This window comes from Myotis brandtii, unplaced genomic scaffold (genome assembly GCF_000412655.1).
Source record: "Myotis brandtii unplaced genomic scaffold, ASM41265v1 scaffold1094, whole genome shotgun sequence".
NCBI classification, from domain to species: Eukaryota; Metazoa; Chordata; class Mammalia; order Chiroptera; family Vespertilionidae; genus Myotis; species Myotis brandtii.
The window spans coordinates 138,493-144,092 of record NW_005353728.1 but is presented as its reverse complement, the minus strand read 5'-3'; the positions used below and the strand labels follow the sequence as shown (position 1 = coordinate 144,092).

Genomic DNA, 5,600 nt, shown 5'->3' with positions numbered 1-5,600 from the left:
AGCGGCGCGGAAGGGTCTCCGGGCCCCACCCGGCCGGACTCCCAGCCCCCGTGTCCCCCGGGTCCTCCTGAGCCCCCGTCCCCAGCGTTCAGGATGGTCCAGGAGGGTGAGATGCGGAGGGTACACCGGCGGGTGAGGCCGACCTGGGGGCTTCGAGAAGTTCCGTCGGTACCTGCAACCGGACAACCAAGGGGTCCGGGCTGCCTGTCCCCGGAGCTGCCTGTCATTCCGGAAAGATTGACAGCCTCCTGGCGGAAACAGTCCAGTCCCGGAGGCACCCAGACCCCGTCCCTGTTGCCTGTGATCTGGTCCCTCCGTGGGCGCCCTCTGTGAGCCTCCCCCGCCCCTTCCTCACCCCCACTCCACTCACATATGATTCCATCCTGTCTGCTTAATTCCTGTTAAAGCAGTGGTTCTCAACCTTCCTCATGCCGCGACCCTTTAATACAGTTCCTCATGTTGTGCTGACCCCCAACCATACAATTATTTTCGTTGCTACTTCGTAACTGTAATGTCGCTACTGTTCTGAATCGTCATGTAAATATCTGATATGCAGGCTGGATTTTCAGTTACACAATCAACATAATTAAAGCATAGTGATTAATCAAAGAAACAATATGTAATTATACATGTGTTTTCCGATGGTCTTAGGTGACCCCTGTGAAAGGGTCTCTCGACCCCCAAAGGGGTCCAGACCCACAGGTTGAGAACCGCTGTAAAGGGTCAGATCTGTAACCTGCAATGGTTATTCTGTGCCTACTCCCCCAGGCCTGTCATTCCTACTTCCCCAGTGATCTTTGTCCTTCTATCCAATGCAAGCGGCTGCCTTATGGAGGGGTGCAGAGTAGATTTTCGTGGACGGCCTGCTGCTCTCCCGTGCTGCCCGCAGGATTGGAATAAAGGCTCACATGGGATTCAACCCTGTCTCTGCTGAATTGGTTGAAGTAGTGACAGGCAGCCCGGACCCATTGGTTGTCGGGGTACACCTCCACATACCTGTAGCTCAAAGGTGATGTAATCAACCTGGCTTCTGTTGTCATCGTCTGGATCAGTCCAGGTGAGGAGGGGAGTGATTCCCAGGACATGACAGGTGTCACGTGCAGATCTAACATGTCCGTGAAGCAGGGCAGCTTCCCCTGAGTGGCCAGCAGACACTCCGTGTGTCCCCTTGGCCGGAGCAAGTCAGGTCTCAGCCACCACACACTTAAGGCCCCTATGGCTTCTCCCTATGGAGGAAATTCCTGTTGAAGGGTTAGATCTGTCGCAAGGACTTTCCCTCCCAAAGGCCCTGTACAGACAAGGGGGTCTGCGTGAGTGGGCGTCGCAGCCTGAATCAGAAGAGTCGTGCCCCCCCACCCACTTTTTTTTAATTGATTTTTTACAGAGAGGAAGGGAGAGGGATAGAGAGTTAGAAACATCAATGAGAGAGAAACATCGATCAGCTGCCTCCTGCACACCCCCTACTGGGGATGTGCCCGCAACCAAGGTACATGCTCTTGACTGGAATTGAACCCGGGACCCTTCAGTCCAAAGGCTGAGGCTCTATCCACTGAGCCAAACCAGTTAGGGCCCCACCCACTTTTTGCAGCGTTTCCACGGGGCTGCCTCTGGTGCTGGTGGAGGCTGGGACTGAACCAGGAGCCTTCATATATGAGCCTTTATTCCAGTACAGCTAGCAGTATGGGAGAGCAGCAGGTCATCCACGAAAACCTACTCTGCCTCTCCCCATAAGCCAGCCGCCTATACTGGGTAGAAGGACAAAGACTGTGTGGGAAAGTAGGAATTGCAGGCCTGGGAAAGTGGGCAAGGTATAATTATGACAGGTCACAAGTCATGCGGTGGGGAGGTGGGGGGCGTGGCTGTCACAGAGCGTAGGCGCCTCCAGGCACCCCGGGTGCCCAAGGACCAGATTACAGGCAGTCGGGGCCGCATGTTGTAAAGAGAAGGTGCCTCCGAGACCACGTTGTTTCAGCCACGAGGTGGTCAATCTTTCCATAATGACAGGCAGTTCTCGGGGCAGGAAGATGGACTGAATTCCGGCGTGAGCTCCCATGTCCCAGGGCGTGCAACTCCCAGCCACGTTAGAATGTGCTTTCTCTAATCGGAACAGCACCATCACTGTTAACAGAGCATGACTCATATTTCTTTTTTCTTTTTTCTAGATATGTTACATTTTTTAATATATATTTTTAATTGATTTTTTACAGAGAGGAAGGGAGAGAGATAGAGCGTTAGAAACATCGATGAGAGAGAAACATCGATCAGCTGCCTCCTGCACATCTCCTCCTGGGGATGTGCCCACAACCCAGGTACATGCCCTTGACCGGAATCGAACCTGGGACCTTTCAGTCCGCAGGCCGACGCTCTAGCCACTGAGCCAAACCGGTTTCGGCAGGATTCATATTTCTTATCATTGTAGATGGTCCCCAGTATTCTGTGTCTGCCCCTAACACCGCTCCTGTGTCCCCCTGCATGAACGAATGAACGGCTTCAGCCAGGAGTGGGTCCCTGGTGCGCAGCCACATGGCTTTGAAAACCAGGCCACAGCCCCAGAGAGCCTGCCCAGGGACTACTGCACAGGACCGGGCATGCCAGAAGGAGGGCCTTCTGCAATGAGCTTGTCCGCAAATGGGATTCTTTCGGGCCTCAGTGCCGGGGACAGGAGTGCCAAACTACGGAGAGTCAGAGACACCAAGGCCCCAAATCCCCAGAGGACGACTTCCCATGTTTCAGGATGTGAGCTGCACAGGGAATGCACTAGTGTCACTGGAGAGGGGTCTGCCCCAGCACAGTCTGAACGTGCGGGTTCTTGACTTCGTGCAGGAAACTTCACAGTACGAGTCAAGTGATTTTGAGAGTTCATTTGTTAAAGACTAGAGGCCTGGTGCACAAAAATCTGTGCACTTGGGGGGGGGGAAGGAGAGGTCCCTCAGCCCAGCCTGCACCCTCACGCAGTCCGGGAGCCCTCGCAGGATGTCCGGGAGTCCCGAAGCAGGCCTAAGCCTGCAGTCGAACATCCTTAGCGCTGCCACAGAGGTGGGAGAGGTTCCCACCACCTCCAGTGAGCTGGCCAGCTGTCAGCCCGGCTTGTGGCTGAGCAATGCTCCCCCTGTGGGAGCGCACTGACCACCAGGGAGCAGCTCCTGCATTGAGCATCTGCCCCCTGGTGGTCAGTGCATGTCATAGTGACCGGTGGTTCCGCTGTTTGGTCGATTTGCATATTACCCCTTTATTGGATAGGATAGGATGGGAACAGTAAAAAAAAAGTGCTTAAGCTAAAGGAGGCAGGCCCCGCCGGTGTGGCTCAGTTGGGGGTCAACCCCATGAACCAGGAGATCATAGTTCAATTTGTCAGGACACTGGATTTCTGGCTCAAGCCCCAGTAGGGGGTGTGCAGGAGGCAGCCGATTGATGATTCTTTTTTTTTTTTTGATTGATGATTCTCATTATTGATTTTTCTATTTCCCTCTACCTTCCAAAGTCAATAAAAACATTAAACCCAGGCAGTGTAGTTCAGTGGTTGGGCGTCGACCTATGAACCAGGAGGTCACAGTTCAATTCCTGATCAGGGCACATGCCTGGTTTTGTGGGGTCTATCCCCAGTGGGGGGTGTGCAGGAGGCAGTTGATCAATGATTCTCTCTCATCACTGATGTTTCTATCTCTCCCTCTCCCATCTCTGAAATCAATAAAAATATATTTTAAAAAACATATTAAGAGAAAAAAAAGATAAAAGAGGCAAGATCACAGCAACAGGAGTGAGCCTGGCAGAGAGCTGCCTTGGCCCTTGGGGAAGTCACAGAGGCAGAAGTGCGCCCGCTGGGCTGTGTGGACGCAGGAAGCAAGTTACAGCGGCAGAAGGAGAGCCCTTCAGGGGTGTAGCCCGGACAAGCTGCCACTGCCTGCTTCTCCCCTGGTTGCAAGCCTTGTTGGCACCCTGAGAGCTTAGGAGAAAGAGAACAAGAGGGGTCCCTGAGGAAAAGAATTAGGGGAAGGTGTGGGCGTGTGTTGCAAGCCTTGTTGGCACCCTGAGAGCTTAGGAGAAGGAGAAGAAAGAGGGGCCCCTGAGGAAGGTGTGGGCATGCTCTAAGGAGAGCATGCTCTGGCTTCCTTTATCTTGAAGGTTTTTAAATTTGTTTTCTAAAGGTGGGAATTTTAGGGAAGAAGTGTGGGGAGGATCTTTTCTTTTTTGGGGTGCCCTGACCCAGAATCCAATCAGTGACCTTTGGGTGCACAGGACACAGTTCAACCAACTGAGGCACACCAGCCAGGGCAGGAGAGGGTCTTTCTGTTGTTTTTAACCCTCACCTGAGGATATTTTTTCCACTGATTTTCAGATGGTAGAAGGGAGGGAGAGGGAAAGAGAGAGAAAAATTGATGTGTAGATTAGTGTAGCCATCAAGCGGAATGAGAAGTTAAAAGAGGACGTTCTGCCAAGAACAGACGGGTACCTGCAAGCGGGCCACATCAGAACAAAGTCTTGCAAGCAAGATTTATTGTTCAGAGGCAGAATTTCCTTGAGGTGATAAATAGTTCATGAGGGCATGGAAAGTTCAAGGGAGGATACAAAGCTGCTGGTTGAGAGGGTCTTTGAACAATACTGGAAATTAATAGTTTAATGTATAACTTAGCTCAGATGATCTCATGAGCATGCCTGTTAGTCATTGTCACTTGCTGTACTCCATTGTTATTTGCTGTACTCCCCAAATAAAAGCCATGAGAGCTTTGGAGGTTTTGCTACTCGCCTGAGCGAGCAGTAGCCCGCCGCTTCTCTAAACTCAATCCTGCACGCCAAGCTTGCCTCAGCGTCACCGTTCACCTGCATACCACCTGCAATTCGTTTCCTCCTGTCTGTGCCCTAACTGGAGCGGTGATCCAACCTACAACCTTAGTAGGTGCCCTTGGAATCGAACCCTGGACCTTTTGCTGTGCAGGCTGACACTAACCACTGAGCTCGATCCCCAGTGGACGGTGTGCAGGAGGCAGTTGATCAATCCTGGCCAGGTTGGGCAGGTGAGGATTTTTTTTGGGGGGGGGGCATTTTATTTTATTTTTTAAATATATTTTTATTGATTTCAGAGAGGAAGGGAGCAGGAGAGATAGAAACATCAATGAGGAGAATCATTGATTGGCTGCCTCCTGCACGCCCCCTACTGGGGATTGAGCCCACAACCCGGGCATGTGCCCTAACCGGGGAATCTGGAACAGAACTTTGACCTCGTGGTTCATAGGTGGACGCTCAACCACGGATCCACATCAGGGTCTATTCTCTGGCTGTAAATTGCTCGCCTTGGTTAAGTGTCTCAGTTCCCCCACTTTCCAAGGAATTTTCCCAGTTTCGTACTAATCCGCCTCATTCAGAGCCTCCCAGCCCGGAGCCCGCCCAGGAGTGAGCCAGGGGAAAGCAGCCCGGAGCCCCCCACTCCGCTTCCTAGCATCCCACGCGGTGACGCTTGGCCGTTGCCATGGATACCTTGGGTGGATAGCACTCGGAACTACCTTTCCCAGAAGGCTCTGCGCGTAAGCCCCTCCCGCACTGGGCCAATGAGCGATGGCCGGGGCGGGACTTCCGGCCTCCGAGACTGTCACTGGGCTCCGGGC

The 5,600-nt window shown here is 52.8% G+C and overlaps 1 protein-coding gene across 1 annotated transcript in view; it reads left to right on the top strand.

The window, feature by feature from the left end:
- Nucleotides 1–5,600, top strand: part of LOC102257236 (zinc finger protein 324A) — a 12,224-nt gene that overhangs the window by 498 nt on the left and 6,126 nt on the right. The gene's annotated exons all lie outside the window — the stretch shown is intronic.